The sequence below is a fragment of the Oncorhynchus mykiss genome, chromosome 24 (assembly GCF_057628025.1).
Source record: "Oncorhynchus mykiss isolate SJ-2025 chromosome 24, ASM5762802v1, whole genome shotgun sequence".
Taxonomy (NCBI): Eukaryota; Metazoa; Chordata; class Actinopteri; order Salmoniformes; family Salmonidae; genus Oncorhynchus; species Oncorhynchus mykiss.
Window position 1 is genome coordinate 24,100,244 of NC_143045.1, and position 21,763 is coordinate 24,122,006.

The following is a 21,763-nucleotide window of genomic DNA, read 5'->3' on the forward strand; positions in this document are numbered from 1 at the left end:
ACAGGGAGAGACCCTGTAAACTGTGGATTGAGCAACACAGGTGGAAGTGAGAGTGCAATGGTATCTGTATGCAGTGGGGAACCAACTGTGAGGACCTTCTAATGAGGGCCTTCTACGCCTTCAGAGAAAGCCTAAGGATTAACAAAATAATTGCTGTAGTTTTAAAATATAAATTTCCTTTTAATTAATATTTCATATTTTAAATTATATTTAAATGATATTCTAATCATATTATTATTTTATTATTCTGATTTAAAGGGATAATTTGGTATTTTAAATTCAGGCTGTAACAACAAAACGTGAAAATAGTCAAATACCTTCTGAAGGCACTGTAGATAGAAGGCATCTGCCATTCAACTGTATAGACGAGTGGGTTGTTTAGCAACAAAACTGATTTGTGCCCAATCATGTAGAAAAACAGGCAGGGGTTGCCTTAGAATTAAATGAATTAAATGATTGTTGACAACTGTCATGTTGTGTCTTGTCTCTGTCCTTTCCCTTCACCCTGTCTCCCTCTGCTGGTCGTTGTTAGGTTACCTTTTCTCCCCCGCTTTCTCCCAGCTGTTCCTTGTCTCCTCTAACTACCCATTCACCCCGTTTCCCACCTGTTCCCTTTTTCCCTCTGATTAGGTCCCTATATCTCTCTCTGTTTCTGTTCCTGTCCTTGTCGGATTCTTGTTTGTGTTTCATGCCTGAGCCAGACTATCGTCATGTTTGCTGTAACCTTGTCCTGTCCTGTCGGAATCTGCCGGTCTATCTGAGCCTACCTATGTTTGGTTATTAAAGAAGCTCTGTTTAAGTTAGTTCGCTTTTGGGTCCTCATTCACTCACCATATCAGAAGAATCCGACCAAGAATGGACCCAGCGACTTCGGATCCTCTCCACTCAGCCGTCGGGATCCAGGGAGCGATGCTAGGCAGACACGAGCAGGAAGTGTCTGCTGCTCGACATGCCGTTGAGACCCTGGCCACCCAAGTCTCCAACCTCACAGAACAGGTTCACCATCTCCGCCTCGATCCACCGGCCACTTCCAGGGCTTTCGAATCTCCGGAGCCCAGAATCAATAACCCGCCGTGTTACTCTGGGGAGCCCACTGAATGCCGCTCGTTCCTCACCCAGTGTGATATTGTGTTTTCTCTCCAGCCCAACACTTACTCCAGGAGCACTGCTCGTGTCGCCTACGTCATATCTCTCCTTATTGGACGGGCTCGTGAGTGGGGCACGGCAATCTGGGAGGCAAGGGCTGAGTGTACTAACCAGTATCAGGACTTTAAGGAGGAGATGATACGGGTTTTTGATCGATCTGTTTTTGGGGAGGAGGCTTCCAGGGCCCTGTCTTCCCTATGTCAAGGCAATCGATCCATAACAGACTACTCTATTGAGTTTCGCACTCTTGCTGTCTCCAGTGGCTGGAACGAGCCGGCCTTGCTCGCTCGTCTTCTGGAGGGTCTCCGCGCAGAGGTAAAGGATGAGATTCTCTCCCGGGAGGTTCCTTCCAGCGTGGATTCCTTGATTGAACTCGCTATTCGCATTGAGCGACGGGTTGATCTTCGTCACCGAGCTCGTGGAAAGGAGCTCGCGCTCTCCGTCGCCCCCCTCTCCGCATCACTACCATCTTCCTCTGCCGGCTCGGGTGCTGAGCCCATGCAGCTGGGAGGTATCCGCATCTCGACTAAGGAGAGGGAACGGAGAATCACCAACCGCCTCTGTCTCTATTGCGGTTCCGCTGGTCATTTTGTCACTTCATGTCCAGTAAAAGGCCAGAGCTCGTCAGTAAGCGGAGGGCTACTGGTGAGCGCTACTACTCCTGTCTCTCCTTCAAGATCCTGCACTACCTTGTCGGTCCATCTACGCTGGACCGGTTCGTCAGCTTCCTGCAGTGCCTTAATAGACTCTGGGGCGGAGGGCTGTTTTATGGACGAGACCTGGGCTCGGGAACATGACATTCCTCTCAGACAGTTAAAGGAGCCCACGGCCTTGTTCGCCCTGGATGGTAGTCCTCTCCCCAGGATTCAGCGTGAGACGCTACCTTTAACCCTCACTGTTTCTGGTAATCATAGTGAAACCATTTCTTTTTTAATTTTTCGTTCACCTTTTACACCTGTTGTTTTGGGCCATCCCTGGCTAGTTTGTCATAATCCTTCCATTAATTGGTCTAGTAATTCTATCCTCTCCTGGAACGTCTCTTGTCATGTGAAATGTTTAATGTCTGCTATCCCTCCTGTTTCCTCTGTCTCTTCTTCACAGGAGGAGCCTGGTGATTTGACAGGGGTGCCGGAGGAATATCACGATCTGCGCACGGTGTTCAGTCGGTCCAGGGCCACCTCTCTTCCTCCACACCGGTCGTATGATTGTAGTATTGATCTCCTTCCGGGAACCACCCCCCCCCGGGGTAGACTATACTCTCTGTCGGCTCCCGAACGTAAGGCTCTCGAAGATTATTTGTCTGTAGCTCTTGACGCCGGTACCATAGTCCCCTCCTCCTCTCCCGCCGGAGCGGGGTTTTTTTTTGTCAAGAAGAAGGACGGGTCTCTGCGCCCCTGCATAGATTATCGAGGGCTGAATGACATAACAGTGAAGAATCGTTATCCGCTTCCTCTTATGTCTTCAGCCTTCGAGATCCTGCAGGGAGCCAGGTTTTTCACTAAGTTGGACCTTCGTAACGCTTACCATCTCGTGCGCATCAGGGAGGGGGACGAGTGGAAGACGGCGTTTAACACTCCGTTAGGGCACTTTGAATACCGGGTTCTTCCTTTCGGCCTCGCTAACGCTCCAGCTGTCTTTCAGGCATTAGTCAATGATGTCCTGAGAGACATGCTGAACATCTTTGTTTTCGTTTACCTTGACGATATCCTGATTTTTTCACCGTCACTCCAGATTCATGTTCAGCACGTTCGACGTGTCCTCCAGCGCCTTTTAGAGAATTGTCTTTTTGTGAAGGCTGAGAAGTGCACTTTTCATGCCTCCTCCGTCACATTTCTCGGTTCTGTTATTTCCGCTGAAGGCATTAAGATGGATCCCGCTAAGGTCCAAGCTGTCATTGATTGGCCCGTCCCTAAGTCACGCGTCGAGCTGCAGCGCTTTCTCGGCTTCGCGAACTTCTATCGTCGTTTCATCCGTAATTTCGGTCAGGTGGCAGCTCCTCTCACAGCCCTTACTTCTGTCAAGACGTGCTTTAAGTGGTCCGTTTCCGCCCAGGGAGCTTTTGATCTCCTCAAGAATCGTTTTACATCCGCTCCTATCCTTGTTACACCTGACGTCTCTAGACAGTTCGTTGTCGAGGTTGACGCGTCAGAGGTGGGCGTGGGAGCCATTCTTTCTCAGCGCTCCCTCTCTGACGACAAGGTCCACCCATGCGCGTATTTTTCTCATCGCCTGTCGCCGTCGGAACGTAACTATGATGTGGGTAACCGCGAACTGCTCGCCATCCGGTTAGCCCTAGGCGAATGGCGACAGTGGTTGGAGGGGGCGACCGTTCCTTTTGTCGTTTGGACTGACCATAGGAACCTTGAGTACATCCGTTCTGCCAAACGACTTAATGCGCGTCAGGCGCGTTGGGCGCTGTTTTTCGCTCGTTTCGAGTTCGTGATTTCTTATCGTCCGGGCTCTAAGAACACCAAGCCTGATGCTTTGTCTCGTCTCTTCAGTTCTTCAGTAGCCTCCACTGACCCCGAGGGGATTCTCCCTGAGGGGCGTGTTGTCGGGTTGACTGTCTGGGGAATTGAGAGGCAGGTAAAACAAGCGCTCACTCACACTCCGTCGCCGCGCGCTTGTCCTAGGAACCTTCTTTTCGTTCCCGTTCCTACTCGTCTGGCCGTTCTTCAGTGGGCTCACTCTGCCAAGTTAGCCGGCCACCCTGGCGTTCGGGGTACGCTTGCTTCCATTCGCCAGCGTTTTTGGTGGCCCACCCGGGAGCATGACACGCGTCGTTTCGTGGCTGCTTGTTCGGTCTGCGCGCAGACTAAGTCCGGTAACTCTCCTCCTGCCGGCCGTCTCAGGCCGCTTCCTATTCCCTCTCGACCGTGGTCTCACATCGCCTTAGATTTTGTCACCGGACTGCCTTCGTCAGCGGGGAAGACTGTTATTCTTACGGTTGTCGATAGGTTCTCTAAGGCGGCTCATTTCATTCCCCTTGCTAAGCTTCCTTCTGCTAAAGAGACGGCACAAATCATCATCGAGAATGTTTTCAGAATTCATGGCCTTCCGTCAGACGTCGTTTCGGACAGAGGTCCGCAATTCACGTCTCAATTTTGGAGGGAGTTTTGCCGTTTGATTGGGGCTTCCGTCAGTCTCTCTTCCGGCTTTCACCCCCAGTCTAACGGTCAAGCAGAACGGGCCAATCAGACTATTGGTCGCATCTTACGCAGTCTTTCTTTTCGCAACCCTGCGTCTTGGTCAGAACAGCTCCCCTGGGCAGAATACGCCCACAACTCGCTTCCTTCGTCTGCGACCGGGCTATCTCCTTTTCAGAGTAGCCTCGGGTACCAGCCTCCGCTGTTCTCATCTCAGTTCGCCGAGTCCAGCGTCCCCTCCGCTCAGGCTTTTGTCCAACGTTGCGAGCGCACCTGGAAGAGGGTCAGGTCTGCACTTTGCCGTTATAGGGCGCAGACTGTGAGGGCTGCTAATAAGCGTAGAACTAAGAGTCCTAGATATTGTCGCGGTCAGAGAGTTTGGCTCTCCACTCAGAACCTTCCCCTTAAGACGGCTTCTCGCAAGTTGACCCCGCGGTTCATTGGTCCGTTCCGTATTTCTCGGGTCATTAATCCTGTCGCAGTTCGACTTCTTCTTCCGCGATACCTTCGTCGCGTCCACCCGGTCTTCCATGTCTCCTGTATTAAGCCCGTTCTTCGCGCCCCCGCTCGTCTTCCCCCCCCCCCCCATCCTTGTCGAGGGCGCACCCATCTACAGGGTCCGCAGGATTTTGGACATGCGTCCTCGGGGCCGTGGTCACCAGTACCTTGTCGATTGGGAGGGGTACGGTCCTGAGGAGAGGAGTTGGGTTCCCTCTCGGGACGTGCTGGACCGTGCGCTGATCGAGGATTTCCTCCGTTGCCGCCAGGTTTCCTCCTCGAGTGCGCCAGGAGGCGCTCGGTGAGTGGGGGGGTACTGTCATGTTGTGTCTTGTCTCTGTCCTTTCCCTTCACCCTGTCTCCCTCTGCTGGTCGTTGTTAGGTTACCTTTTCTCCCCCGCTTTCTCCCAGCTGTTCCTTGTCTCCTCTAACTACCCATTCACCCCGTTTCCCACCTGTTCCCTTTTTCCCTCTGATTAGGTCCCTATATCTCTCTCTGTTTCTGTTCCTGTCCTTGTCGGATTCTTGTTTGTGTTTCATGCCTGAGCCAGACTATCGTCATGTTTGCTGTAACCTTGTCCTGTCCTGTCGGAATCTGCCGGTCTATCTGAGCCTACCTATGTTTGGTTATTAAAGAAGCTCTGTTTAAGTTAGTTCGCTTTTGGGTCCTCATTCACTCACCATATCAACAACATGTAAACTATATTTCCTCTCCAAATCTTTACTGAAAAACAGAAGTACATTTGCACAATGAGCACTTGTTGTCTCTCAAATACATAATTACAGTTGTTGGTTATTGAATTTTAGCCATATTAGCACAGATGTGACAAGAGTCAAAACACTGCAAAACAAGACATGGCATCAATAACAAGATACAAGAAGCTGAAACGAGCCACCAAGGATTTCCCACATTACAGCTTCTTGCCATTGTTGCGAGCTATCGGACCATCCAGAATCAGCACACGGACTTCTTCCCCATCGACGCGCGCGTATCGTTTTCGTGGCGTTGTCAGCTAACTCATCTATTAAGGCAGAATTTTGGAGTGACAGTGGAATCAACCAATTACATTTTGACTTGTAATGGGTGGGACCGTTTTGAGAAAAACTAATGTGAGCAGTAGTGTCCCGCGGTCTAGCTAGCGAGAATGTTGTTTCTAATTTGTTAGCTTCGCCCATTTCAAGATTCATTTTAAGTTTCAAATTGTCATCATCTGTTGAGTGGAACTGTGTTTTCTATTGCGGCTCACTTGCGATTATTAGCTATCGCTTTGAAAAGAACTTGTGTGTAAATCCTTGTTGCATTTAAACTTTAGGTCACCGGTTACTTTGTGTGCTGATTGCTGATAGGGAAAAATATGTTTCCAACGGGAAGTAATAGTTGTACATTTCGATTAGGAAATGCTTAGCCTAATGGTTGTGTTTTTGTATCCTTATGACTGGGACCTACTGGTTTATTATTTCTGAGTGAATGGACTGCTTATCATTAACATCATGCTGTGTGTGACTGCTGTCTTTTTGTCAGCCCTATGTGTTTTCCAAAAAGCGAGCTCTCATACTACGATCGCTGTCCTTTCAGCATTAAGGAGCCTGTAACATTCACATCATTTGTGTCAAATGTTGTTGCTTTTGGTGATAATGATGGTATTGTGTAAGGAGTGTGGTTGTTGTTGTTGTTGCTGGTAGCATTATCCGTGCGGGTGCTGCCTCTGTGAGAGTGGCAGCCCAAACCGTTGCTCAGCCTCTGGCCTGTTTGATTCAGTTGGGCGCATTAAGTGATGCTATGTTTCTGTTATTTTTCTTTCTTGATATTTGAGTTAGGTGCAATGTGTTCAAAGACCCCCCCCCATTGAAGGCCTAGAGGTCCAATAGCCATGGTTCACCACTGTCTGTATGTATCCTGTCACTGGGGCATTTCTGTGTGGCTCTGGCTCTCTTTCTATAGGGGTGGAGGTTTCTGCACAAGGCCATTATAGAGTGTGATTTGTTTTCCCTCTTTATTGTCTTGAAAGGTCATTGGCTTTTTCTCCCTCCATCCATTTAGTCAGAAAATGGCACCTAATTCTTTGTCAAATCTGATGGATTTATAGCATGGCCCTTGGCTTTTGTCCCCAGTGTTATTGAGGGATGTGTGTGTATTCCAGGGCTTATCACAGCAAGGATGTTTTAAAATGACATGTGTGTTAATGATCTTACAAGCCTCCTAGGCACTCATAGTGCTCCGTCTTTACACAATATCTGCCTGCAAAGCGTATTAGAATTCAGCGCAGAATGCAAAGGTTTCTGTACAATGGTATGGGACAGAGACAATGTAAGCTGCCCATGTTGGACAACGACATCAAGACCATAGAACAGAACAGGCTGTCTTTGTCGATACATTAAGGGATCCTCGCAGCTAGCCTCCACACTAACCTACTGTACCATACTGTCAGCCTGTCAGCAGTCTAGTCCTGCACGTTGCAGCCTATATTCTTCTCTAAGCTCCCCGTTGAGAGGAGCACTCTACAGCCTGCGACACAAGCTGTGAGACTAAATTATAGGTTGAGGTCATTCTGTAAGAAAGAAAGATGGGTGCAACATAAACACTTCTGTTATGTCAGTGTTGGAGAAACACTTAGGCAGTAGACTGCTGTGGATAGAGGAGAAAACACAGCCATGCTACTGCGCCATCCTCTCCCATTTAGGCAGAATACAGTGTGACAGCAACAGACAGGGGTGCAGTGGGGCAGGTGCTGGGGTCAGGGGTCAGGGGCTGCACTTTATTACTCTGCCCATAGCTACTCAGCTATTACTCATGTGTTTGTGATGGTGATATGCCTCTGACTCAATGTTCTGTGTGTGTGTGTGTGACACGTGTGTCAGTGATTGTGTGTGTCTGCATGTGCCTCTCATGTGGAGCTGCTGCTAATCTCCAACAGACAGGCAGACAGGCCTGATGGATGTGAACATGACTGATACTACATTGCCAGCTGTCTCTAATACCCCCTATCTGTCCTCTCCTCTGCTAACACAGCCCCAAGGGGAGATCCAAGTGCGAACACAAAATCAGCATAATGAGATTTATGCATAAAATACCTGGCTGCCAAAATTCATTAAGAAAAAGGTGAGACATGTATGAATGGATCAGCCTCATTGGCTGCAGTGGTAAACAATATCCAGCGAGCTTGGCCACCGTTAGTGGGGGGTGAATCACACCTGAGACAGAAGCGTGAGTGATCATGCCATACAGTACACATGCCCTACATGGAGGGGTAAGATTTGGAACTCAAGCTGAACATGCTCTGGTCTGCCCCCCAGCAGCAATAACAGCAGCAATAACAGCAGCAATAACAGCAGCAATAACAACAGCAATAACAACAGCAATAACAGCAGCAATAACAACATCAATAACAACAGCAATAACAACAGCAATAACAGCAGCAATAATAGCAGCAAAACAGCAGCAATAACAGCAGCAATAACAGCAGCAATAACATCAGCAATAAAAACAGCAGTAACAACAGCAGTAACAACAGCAATAACAACAGCAGTAACAGCAGCAGTAACAGCAGCAATAACAGCAGCAATAACAACAGCAATAACAACAGCAATAACAGCAGCAATAACAACAGCAATAACAACAGCAATAACAACATCAATAACAACATCAATAACAACAGCAATAACAGCAGCAATAATAGCAGCAATAACAGCAGCAATAACAGCAGCAATAACAACAGCAATAAAAACAGCAGTAACAACAGCAGTAACAACAGCAATAACAACAGCAGTAACAGCAGCAGTAACAGCAGGGGCACAGCTGCTGTCTATGGAGGTAAAGGGCTTTCTGGAGGGGGGAGAGGGAGGGAGAGAAGGGAGATAGGAAGGGGAAAGAGAGAGAGGGAGAGAGGGGAGTAGGAGAAGGGGAAAGGGAGAGGGAGAGAGTGAGAGAGGGGAGGAGGAGATAGAAGGGTACGATAGAGCAGAGTACAGATTCTCTTCTCTTGGTGGGCAGCCAGCAGACAAACACAAGCAGCAAGCACAATGCCCCATGGAGCCACAACATCCTCCTACAGCTCTAGGCCTGACAGCTTGTTTTGCAGAGTACATTTTATTCTAAGTTTGCTTTTCAGCTGTTTATTAAAAGGCCAGTGGAGACTGGTGGCCAGATAAGAAGTGGAGAGTGGAGTAAAGTAATCCCTCCTTCCCTTCCTCTCTCCGTGCCTTGCTCCATCCCTCCCTGAGGTCGGCATGTAACTGGTGGTGGCAGCTCTGAGTGAATGAATAATGAAGCACAAAGGGGTCTGGCCACGCTGACGTCACTCTGGGAACAATCGCTGTGGTTAAAATTAATTGCATGGAGATTTGCAGGGTAAAGGGAGAGCACCTGTGAATCACTTTACACTCGGCTTCTGTACAGCAAAATTCATCTAGCTCTGTAATCTGAATGGGAAGGTGGCAGACGCCATGCCACTGGTGGCAAATCTGCCCTGGTTTTACTGTTGCCCAGACTGGGAGAGGATGGATGCAGACTGAGGGGAGAGTTTCTCTCTTAGAAATGGTGCAGGTGTGTGTGAAGAGTGCAACATTATGCTTTCCTTGCTCCTGTACCCTTTCCACACGTTGCCTTAAGATGGTAAAGCTCCCTGAATCTGCGGAAACCACTACTGCGTTCAAACAGCAAAACAACATGTTTTGAGCTGACATCAAAAGAGTTGTGAACTGCACTCAGTGGAACAAGGTTGAAGACTCATATCAGTGCAGTCAGAATGACAGTAGATGGTCTTAACAAGCAGCCACATGCTGGTCTTACTTTTCCGTAGCTCTAGAACTCGGACAATCTCTTCTAAAACTATCTTGCAACATTTTGGCTACAGTGGCGAAGTCTTTTCTCCTCTAACTCTGGCCTGGCGGTGATATAAATGTTAACCCATGAGTTAGGGCTGACCGTTTTATGGGTATTTCTTACCATCAGCATTCTACACTATGTACTGCTGGTCCCAAAGGGTACTGTATGACACATAATCCAATGACAGGCTCTGTTCAATAAATTAGATCTAGATGCTATTTGCTGACATAGTTGGACTGGAGCAGGGGCTAAATATGTCCAGGCTCACACAGACAAGCAAACAGACACAGAGATAGTCAGAGAGAGAGTCAGAGAGAGAGAGAATGCTATAAGCACACTGTTACACAGGTGAGAGAACAGCTAGGTGTTGGGCTGGCTCATGCCAGGAAACAACAGAATACCCCAGGAAACAACATATATACAGTTGAAGTCGGAGGTTTACATACACTTAGGTTGGAGTCATTAAAACTCATTTTTCAACCACTCCACTAATTTCTTGTTAACAAATTATAGTTTTGGCAAGTCGGTTAGGACATCTACTTTGTGCATGACACAAGTCATTTTTCCTACAATTGTTTACAGACAGATTATTTCACTGTATCACAATTCCAGAGGGTCACAAGTTTACATACACTAAGGTGACTGAGCCTTTAAACAGCTTGGAAAATTCCAGAAAATTATGTCATGGATTTAGAAGCTTCTGATAGGCTAATTGACATCATTTGAGTCAATTGGAGGTTTACCTGTAGATGTATTTCAAGGCCTACCTTCAAACTCAGTGCCTCTTTGCTTGACATGGGCAAATCAAAATAAATTAGCCAAGACCTCAGAAAAAAAATTGTAGACCTCCACAAATCTGGTTCATCGCCTGAAGGTACCACATTCATCGGTACAAACAATAGTATGAAAGTATAAACACCATGGGACCACGCAGCCGTCATACCGCTCAGGAAGGAGACACGTTCTGTCTCCTAGAGCTGAACATACTTTGGTACGAAAGTGCAAATCAATCCCAGAACAACAGCAAAGGACCATGTGAAGATGCTGGCGGAAACAGGTACAAAATAATCTATATCCACAGTAAAATGAGTCTTATATCGACATAACCTGAAAGGATGCTCAGCAAGGAGAAGCCACTGCTCCAAAACCGCCATAAAAAAAGACTACGGTTTGCAATTGCACATGAGGACAAAGATCGTACTTTTTGGAGAAATGTCCTCTGGTCTGATAAAATACAAATAGAACTGTTTGGCCATAATGACCATCATTATGTTTGTAGGAAAAAGGGGAGGCTTGCAACCCGAAGAACAACATCCCAACCATGAAGCACAGGGGTGGCAGCATCATGTTGTGGGGGTGCTTTGCTGCAGGAGGGACTGGTGCACTTCACAAAACAGATGGAATCATGAGGCAGGAAAAGTATGTGGCTATATTGAAGCATAATCTCAAGATATCAGTCAGGAAGTTAAAGCTTGGTCGAAAATGGGTCTTCCAAAAGGACAATGACCCCAAGCATACTTCCAAAGTTGTGGTAACATGGCTTAACTTGGGTCAAACATTTCGTGTAGCCTTCCACAAGATTCCCACAATAAGTTGGGTAAAGTTTGGCTCATTCCTCCTGACAGAGCTGGTGTAACTGAGTCAGGATTGTATGCCTTCTTGATAACACATGCTTTTTCAGTTCATGCCAACAAATGTTCTATAGGATTTAGGTCAGGGCTTTGTGATGGCCACTCCTTAAAACCTGTTTGGGATAGGGGGCAGTATTTTCACGTTTGGATGAAAAGCGTGCCCAGAGTGAATTGCCTGCTACTCTGTCCCAGTTGCTAATATATGCACATTATTAGTAGATTTGGATAGAACACACTCTGAATTTTCTAAAACTGTTTGAATGATTTCTGTGAGTATAACAGAACTCATATGGCAGGCGAAAACCTGAGAAAAATCCAACCAGGAAGTGGGAAATCTGAGGATTGTAGTTTTTCAACTCTTGGTCTATCGAATACACAGTGTCTATGGGGTCATATTGTATTTCCTAAGGCTTCCACTAGATGTCAACAGTCTTTATAACCTTGTTTGATGCTTCTACTGTGAAGGAGGGGGGAACAAGGGCTCTTTTAGTCAGTGGTTTGGCAGGGTGCCACGAGCTGGTGACGGGCGTTCACGCGAGAGTTTTTATTTTGTATTTTTTAAATATATTTTTGTTACCTTTATTTAACTAGGCAAGTCAGTTAAGAACAAATTCTTATTTACAATGACAGCCTAGGAACAGTGGGTTAACTGCCTGTTCAGGGGCAGAACGACAGATTTGTACCTTGTCAGCTTGGGGGTTTGAACTTTTAACCTTCCGGTTACTTCCGGTTACTAGTCCAATACCCTGCCGCCCCAGGGTAGCCTAGAGTTAGATTGAGTTCCATTGCATTTCTGAAGACAAAATAATTCTCCGGTTGGAACATTATTGAAGATTTATTTTATTTTTTTTGTGTGTTTTTTCCCCCCCCCCGTTTTCTCCCCAATTTCGTGGTATCCAATTGTTTTAGTAGCTACTATCTTGTTTCATCGCTACAACTCCCGTACGGGCTCGGGAGAGACAAAGGTTGAAAGCCATGCGTCCTCCGATACACAACCCAACCAAGACGCACTGCTTCTTAACACAGCGAGCATCCAACCTGGAAGCCAGCTGCGCCAATGTGTCGGAGGAAACACCGTGCACCTGGCAACCTTGGTTAGCGCGCACTGCGTCCGGCCCGCCACAGGAGTCGCTGGTGCGTAATGAGACAAGGATATCCCTACCGGCCAACCCCTCCCTAACCCGGACGATGCTAGGACAATTGTGCGTCGCCCCACGGACCTCCCGGTCGTGGCCGGTTACTTCGTTTGACATGTTTCTACGGACTGTAATGGAACTTTTTGACTTTGCCTTTTGACTTTTTACTAAATGCGCTAACAAAAAGGAAGTATTTGGACATAAATATGAACTTTATCGAACAAATCAAACATTTATTGTGGAACTGGGGTTCCTGGGTGCATTCTGATGAAGTTCATCAAAGGTAAGTGAATATTTATAATGCTATTTCTGACTTCTGTTGACTCCAACATGGCGGATATCTATTTGGCTTGATTTGTTGTCTGAGCGCCGTACTCAGATTATTGCATGGTTTGCTTTTGCCATGAAGTTGAAAAAAAATCTGACACAGCAGTTGCATTAAGGAGAAGTATATATTTAATTCTGTGAATAACACTTGTATCTTTTATCAATGTTTATTATGAGTATTTTTGTAAATTGATGTGGCTCTCTGCAAAATCACAGAATGTTTTGGAAGCAAAACATTACTGAACGTAACGCGCCAATGTAAACCGAGATTTTTGGATATAAATATGCACTTTATTGAACAAAAACACATGTGTTGTGTAACATGAAGTCGTATGAGTGTCATCTGATGAAGATCATCCAAGGTTAGGGATAGATTTTCTCTAGATTTCTGTTTTTTGTGACTCCTCTGTTTGGCTGGAAAATGGCTGTGTGTGTTTTTGTAACTTGGCTCTGACCTAACAATCATATGTTGTGCACTCGCTGTTAAGCCTTTTTGAAATCGGACACGATGGGTAGATTAACAATAAGTTTCTTTCATTTGGTGTATTGCACTTGTTAATGTATGAAAGTTACATATTTCTAAAAAATATTTTTGAATTTCGCGCACTGCCTTTTCAGCGGAATGTTGTCAAGGTGTGCCGCTAGCAGAACCCCTAGTTAAATTTAAATTTAAAGGCAATGCTACCAAATACTAATTGAGTGTATGTAAACTTCTGACCCACTGGAAATGTGATGAAAGAAATAACAGCTGAAATAAATCATTCTCTTTACTATTACTCTGACATTTCACATTCTTAAAATAAAGTGTGATCCTAACTGACCTAAGGCAGGGAATTTTTACTAGGATTAAATGTCAGGAATTATGGAAAAACTGAGTTTAAATGTATTTGGTAAAGGTGTATGTAAACGTCCGACTTCAACTGTATGCAAGGTAACAACATGGATGTGCCAGGAAACAACATGGATATGCCAGGAAACAACATGGATACGCCAGGAAACAACATGGATGTGCCAGGATACAACATGGATATGCCAGGAAACAACATGCATATGCCAGGAAACAACATGGATGTGCCAGGAAACAACATGGATATGCCAGGAAACAACATGCATATGCCAGGAAACAACATGGATATGCCAGGAAACAACATGGATACGCCAGGAAACAACATAGATGTGCCAGAAAACAACATGATATGCCAGGAAACAACATGGATATGCCAGGAAACAACATGGATATGACTGGAAACAACATGAGTATGAAAGGAAACAACATGGATGTGCCAGAAAACAACATGGATATGACTGGAAACAACATGGGTATGAAAGGAAACAACATGGATATACCAGGAAACAAAATGATACGCCAGGAAACAACATGGATACGCCAGGAAACAACATGATATGCCAGGAAACAACATGGATATACCAGGAAACAACATGATATGCCAGGAAACAACATGATATGCCAGGAAACAACATGATATGCCAGGAAACAACATGGATATGACTGGAAACAACATGAGTATGAAAGGAAACAACATGGATGTGCCAGAAAACAACATGGATATGACTGGAAACAACATGGGTATGAAAGGAAACAACATGGATATACCAGGAAACAAAATGATACGCCAGGAAACAACATGGATACGCCAGGAAACAACATGATATGCCAGGAAACAACATGGATATACCAGGAAACAACATGATATGCCAGGAAACAACATGATATGCCAGGAAACAACATGATATGCCAGGAAACAACATGGATATGACTGGAAACAACATGGGTATGAAAGGAAACAACATGGATGTGCCAGAAAACAACATGATGTGCCAGGAAACAACATGGATATGCCAGGAAACAACATGCATATGCCAGGAAACAACATGGATATGCCAGGAAACAACATGGATACGCCAGGAAACAACATAGATGTGCCAGAAAACAACATGATATGCCAGGAAACAACATGGATATGCCAGGAAACAACATGGATATGACTGGAAACCACATGAGTATGAAAGGAAACAACATGGATGTGCCAGAAAACAACATGGATATGACTGGAAACAACATGGGTATGAAAGGAAACAACATGGATATACCAGGAAACAAAATGATACGCCAGGAAACAACATGGATACGCCAGGAAACAACATGATATGCCAGGAAACAACATGGATATACCAGGAAACAACATGATATGCCAGGAAACAACATGATATGCCAGGAAACAACATGATATGCCAGGAAACAACATGGATATGACTGGAAACAACATGGGTATGAAAGGAAACAACATGGATGTGCCAGAAAACAACATGATATGCCAGGAAACAACATGGATATGACTGGAAACAACATGGGTATGAAAGGAAACAACATGGATACGCCAGGAAACAACATGATATGCCAGGAAACAACATGGATATACCAGGAAACAACATGATATGCCAGGAAACAACATGATATGCCAGGAAACAACATGATATGCCAGGAAACAACATGATATGCCAGGAAACAGCATAGATATATACCAGGAAACAACATTATATGCAAGGAAACAACACAAATACAGCAGGAAACAACATGAATACACCAGTAAACAACATGGATATGCCAGGTGCTGACACCAAATAATGTGTCATGTAGTGTAGTTTGGATTAAATGTAAATAATATGTCCAAGTATGGAGTAAGAACACTGACAAAATACAATTTTACCATAATCATTAAAATGATTACATTAACCAACTGTGGCTTGGTTATGCCAACATGACAGCTACAAAAACATGTTTGTCCAGAGTGCATGAATTCATGATGGGTGTCAACATATTTGGACAGGACGAGTCAGAGCTTCCAAGGAAACTTGGCTGATCCAGCTTGACACATGCGTATGGACTTGGGACAGTGTCCCAGACTGGGGTAATTGCAGCCACATCGAGCTGTATTTTCTATGAGAGCACTGGGAGCCTTGTTATTACCTTTAGAATACTACCCTGCGGCACAATTTTCACTCTAATTGAACGATTTATACATTTAGCTATTGCACCCAGCAAGATTATTACTGCTTGCCTTCTGTCCAGACGATCCCGACCATCCTAGTGCTGCCAGTGTAAAGAAAATGGGGAGGAGTTAGAGTCCATCTCATTAACTTAGGAAACATTTGTATTTTTTATTTTTTTATTTTATCTTTATTTAATTAGGCAAGTCAGTTAAGAACAAATTCTTATTTTCAATGACAGCCTAGGAACAGTGGGTTAACTGCCTGTTCAGGGGCAGAACGACAGATTTGTACCTTGTCAGCTCGGGGGTTTGAACTTGCAACCTTCCGGTTACTTGTCCAACGCTCTAACCACTGGCGCCCCAACATCATCTTACTAGTATAACAGGCTAAACATGCTGCCCGTTGTCCTGATTATGTCTGGAAGGTAGGAAAGAACATTAGACAATGGTTTTCTCTTTACAGATCGGGGAGGTGCTGGATGTGTTGTAGGGGAAACCGGCGCACAAAGTAACTAAATAACTCAAATTAGAAACCACAATGTGCTAATGCTTGATTAGTGTATCTACTTGCCTAGGAAGCTTTGAGTCAATCATTTTTAGTTTTATTGACAAAAATGTTTCATTCCGGCCGAATTCTACATTTTCTTGCCGCCTCTCTTTTTTTTTTAAATGATTGACCTGTGGAACATTCCCTATGCATCTAATCATATATACAGTGCCTTGCGAAAGTATTCGGCCCCCTTGAACTTTGCGACCTTTTGCCACATTTCAGGCTTCAAACATAAAGATATAAAACTGTATTTTTTTGTGAAGAATCAACAACAAGTGGGACACAATCATGAAGTGGAACGACATTTATTGGATATTTCAAACTTTTTTAACAAATCAAAAACTGAAAAATTGGGCGTGCAAAATTATTCAGCCCCTTTACTTTCAGTGCAGCAAACTCTCTCCAGAAGTTCAGTGAGGATCTCTGAATGATCCAATGTTGACCTAAATGACTAATGATGATAAATGCAATCCACCTGTGTGTAATCAAGTCTCCGTATAAATGCACCTGCACTGTGATAGTCTCAGAGGTCCGTTAAAAGCGCAGAGAGCATCATGAAGAACAAGGAACACACCAGGCAGGTCCGAGATACTGTTGTGAAGAAGTTTAAAGCCGGATTTGGATACAAAAAGATTTCCCAAGCTTTAAACATCCCAAGGAGCACTGTGCAAGCGATAATATTGAAATGGAAGGAGTATCAGACCACTGCAAATCTACCAAGACCTGTCCGTCCCTCTAAACTTTCAGCTCATACAAGGAGAAGACTGATCAGAGATGCAGCCAAGAGGCCCATGATCACTCTGGATGAACTGCAGAGATCTACAGCTGAGGTGGGAGACTCTGTCCATAGGACAACAATCAGTCGTATATTGCACAAATCTGGCCTTTATGGAAGAGTGGCAAGAAGAAAGCCATTTCTTAAAGATATCCATAAAAAGTGTTGTTTAAAGTTTGTCACAAGCCACCTGGGAGACACACCAAACATGTGGAAGAAGGTGCTCTGGTCAGATGAAACCAAAATGTAACTTTTTGGCAACAATGCAAAACGTTATGTTTGGCGTAAAAGCAACACAGCTGAACACACCATCCCCACTGTCAAACATGGTGGTGGCAGCATCATGGTTTGGGCCTGCTTTTCTTCAGCAGGGACAGGGAAGATGGTTAAAATTGATGGGAAGATGGATGGAGCCAAATACAGGACCATTCTGGAAGAAAACCTGATGGAGTCTGCAAAAGACCTGAGACTGGGACGGAGATTTGTCTTCCAACAAGACAATGATCCAAAACATAAAGCAAAATCTACAATGGAATGGTTCACAAAGAAACATATCCAGGTGTTAGAATGGCCAAGTCAAAGTCCAGACCTGAATCCAATCGAGAATCTGTGGAAAGAACTGAAAACTGCTGTTCACAAATGCTTTCCATCCAACCTCACTGAGCTCGAGCTGTTTTGCAAGGAGGAATGGGAAAAAATGTCAGTCTCTCGATGTGCAAAACTGATAGAGACATACCCCAAGTGACTTACAGCTGTAATCGCAGCAAAAGGTGGCGCTACAAAGTATTAACTTAAGGGGGCTGAATAATTTTGCACGCCCAATTTTTCAGTTTTTGATTTGTTAAAAAAGTTTGAAATATCCAACAAATGTCGTTCCACTTCATGATTGTGTCCCACTTGTTGTTGATTCTTCACAAAAAAATACAGTTTTATATCTTTATGTTTGAAGCCTGAAATGTGGCAAAAGGTCACCAAGTTCAAGGGGGCCGAATACTTTCTCAAGGCACTGTATTTTTTTATCAGTAAGAAATGGTGTTTTGATTGGCATAGTCGTTGACAATAATTATTGCATTTTCTCACAAGAATCAGATTAGACTCAGACTTGTAATGGCTGTACATTGTAACATTTGTTAAAATGAACCCATTACCTCAATTCTATGATATTTTATATGATATGATTAAGAAGTGATCTAAAATGTCACTTCTTTACATATATTTTACCAGTTCTACTAAGATACTAACTTAGAATTTTTTAAAAGTAATATTCATGCTTTTAAATGCTAAAAGTATCTTATGTAAAATATATTAATTTGACTACTCTGTTTTAGGTCAACATATATAGTGTACCAGTCAAAAGTTTGGACACACCTTCTCATTCAAGGGTTTTTCTTATTTTTACTATTTTATACATTGTAGAATAATAGTGAAGACTTCAAAACTATGAAATAACACACATGGAATTATTTAGCAACCCCAAAAGTGTTCAACAAATCAAAATGTATTTTATATTTGAGATTCTTCAAAGTAGCCCCCCTTTGCCTTGATGACAGCTTTGCACACTCTTTGCATTCTCTCAACCAGTTTCACCTGGAATGCTTTTCCAACAGCCTTGAAGGAGTTCCCACACATGCTGAGCACTTGTTGGCTGCTTTGCCTTCACTCTGCAGTCCAACCCAAACCATCTCAATTGGGTTGAGGTTGTGTGATTGTGGAGGACAGGTCATCTGATGCAGCACTCCATCACTCTCCGTCTTGGTCAAATTGCCCTTACACAGTCTGGAGGTGTGTTGGGTAATTGTCCTGTTGAAAAACCAATGATAGTTCCACTAAGCGCAAACCAGATGGGAAGGCGTATCGCTGCAGAATGCTATGGTAAACATGCTGGTTAAGTGTGCCTTGAATTCTAAATAAATCACCAACAAAAGCACCCCCACACCATCACACCTCCTCCTCCATGTTTCATGGTGGGAACCACACAGGCAAAAATTATCTGTTCACCTACTCCGCGTTTCACAAAGACACGGTTGAAAAAAAAACTCTCACAAAGGACAGATTTACACCAGTCTAATGTCCATTGCTTGTGTTTCTTGGCCCAAGCAAGTATCTTCTTATTATTGATGTCCTTTAGCAGTGGTTTCTTTACAGCAATTCGACCACGAAGGCCTGATTCATGCAGACTCCTCTGAACAGTTGATGTTGAGATGTGTCTGTTACTTGAACTCTATGAAGAATTTATTTGGGCAGCAATTTCTGAGGCTGGTAACTCTAATGATCTTATCCTCTGCAGCGGAGGTTACTCTGGGTCCTCATGAGAGCTTCATCATAGCGCTTGATGGTTTTTGGGACTGCACTTGAAGAAACTATAAAAGTGTTTTACATTTTCCGGATTGACTATCTTCTGAATACCACCCCTACCTTGTCACAACAAAACTGATTGGCTCAAATGCATTAAGGAAAGAAATTCCACAAATTAACTTTTAAACAAGGCACACCTGTTAATTCAAATGAATTCCAGGTGACAACCTTATGAAGCTGGTTGAGAGAATGCCAAGAGTGTGCAAAGCTGTCATCAAGGCAAAGGGTAGTTACTTGGAAGAATCTCAAATATAAAATATATTTTGATTTGTTTTACGCTTTTTTGTTTACTAAATGATTCCATATGTGTTATTTCATAGTTTGATGTCTATAATTCTACAATGTATAAAATTGTGAAATAAAGAAAAACATTTGAATGAGAAGGTGGATCCAAACTTTTGACTGGTACTGTACATCCCTAACAGATGAAATGAAAATATTTTTTGTCTATACTGTATAGTGTATTTTTGATCCAAATATCAGTTTTAAATCAGAGAGTTTTCAATTACCCCTTATTTTTTACCAATGAAGACTGTGTTACTTGAGGTTACTAAAGTACCTCAAATAATATTTTCAAAATAAGAAAAAGCCTAAATGTGTTACATTGTGCCCTGGTCTCCCCTACACATCCACTGTGTTAGTACATAATCAACTGTGTTAGTATATAAGCGACTGGTAGTACAGCGTTAGTACACCGACACTTGTGTCTGACAAGGAAACAAACACAGAAACTGCATCAAAGCCCAAGGAGTTGCAAAGGTAGCGTACCTGTCGAAAATGACAAAATACAACCCTCTCTCCAGAAATAACCTATAAGTTTGCCTTGTTTTTCTAAGCCAATGCCCTTTTTGTTTCTTTGGACACACTTGTTATTTCTTGTTAGAGGTGGTGAAGGGTTCCCCTGAGTCGCCAGGGAAACTGTGTTTCCTGATGGTCGAGGGTACAGAAAACAAGCAGTGCATTCTTCCTCTTAATGTGTTTGTACACTCACTGTGTAATTGCATTCTGTACTGTGATGCTGCACACAGTCCTCAATGGGAAATACATGTAACAAAAAATAATACATCATATTGGACATGCTAGATCACCAATTCAAAGACACACTATAACAAGACCCTCAGCAACGAACAAAGCTTTCTAGTCAAATTGTCAGTTTGATTGACGGTAGCCGATGAAAGCTCTCCATGTGCTCTTGCTGTCTCCTGTTATTTGAGCAGGAAGGAACATGATGATGGGGATTATCAGTGATTCGTCATGTCAGTCAGTCACTCAGTCAGGCCACCATCAGGTTCCCTGCTCCTTCAGATGACCCTCATGGCTCTGTAGTCTACTGCATACAATATGGATGGCTTAAATCTCCATCACTTCCACAATGCTGCTACAGCTACATGCATACAGGGAGGGACTCAGGACAAAGATGGCAATCTTCCTTCATGTTAGGATCTTTATCAGCATGAAACATTTTTAATCTTTCATTATTATGTCTCTGTTTGTGCTCCTGCTGCAAGCACCTCTTTGCATTTCTATTGAAGGGTGTAATCAAGCATGGAGAGAGAGAGAGACATAAATATTATTTACCGTGGGCTTCAGTGATGGACTGCTATTCCTAACACATGCTGTGGAAGGACTCCCGTTCATTATCAAAATCCTGGTTTTGTCCCTGCTTGTTTTGCCTCTTTCTGCTTCGCTGTGTGACTTGTCATATACAGAGACAACATTCAAAGCATCCCTTTATTTGATCCCTCTGTGGCAGATGACACCGGTATTCAATCCTTGGATGATGGATGGAGAAAAGAGGGAAAATAAAAGAGAGAGGGAGAATTTCCCCGGCTTCATTTTCTGTCCTCTCCTCAGCTCAGGCTCACACACAGATACACGCAAGCAAGGGGGGATGTCAGAGAGAGACGGTGATGTGTTTTGCTCCGTGGTCGTCCTTCTCCCCTCTCTATCTGTCCCTCCCTCTTTCTTCCTCTCTCTCTGTCTATCTCTGTCTCTGTTTCCGCGACTCGGCGGTTGTCTTAGAGGCAGACTGTGCTGTGCTGTCGTAATGGGGGAGATGGCTCTTCGCGTGTGGAGACATCTGTGAATGTGTTTATGTGGGACAAAAGTAGCCTCTTAGCCGAGGCAGAGACCCCCCTCCCTTAGTAGAGATGGTCTCGCTAATGGCATGTACCATTAAGGCTCAGAGCAGGGTGGGCTGCAGCAGAGAGAGAGAGGGAACAGGGAGGGGGGATAGTGAGAGGCAGGCAGAGAAAGGAAGGAAACATGGTGAGCTGAGAGTATTCCTCATCTATTCTCACCTCACTCCTTTCTGGAAGCTTTCTCCTTTTCCTCTAATTTATTTTTACCTTTTACATGAGAGT

General features: G+C 44.2%; 1 protein-coding gene across 8 annotated transcripts in view; it reads right to left on the reverse strand.

Moving 5' to 3' along the window:
* LOC110504044 (galactosylgalactosylxylosylprotein 3-beta-glucuronosyltransferase 1) overlaps positions 1-21,543 on the reverse strand; it is a 125,423-nt gene extending 103,880 nt beyond the window's left edge. For 7 of the 8 annotated variants that reach the window (XM_090218750.1, XM_021582853.3, XM_021582849.3 and 4 more), the window contains exon 1: positions 20,979-21,517. The gene's annotated coding sequence lies outside the window, so the exon portion shown is untranslated. Of the gene's footprint in view, positions 1-20,978 lie in introns of all 8 variants that reach the window. The other variant, XM_090218747.1, reaches the window with a different exon arrangement.
* Positions 21,544-21,763: the final 220 nt, after the last annotated feature.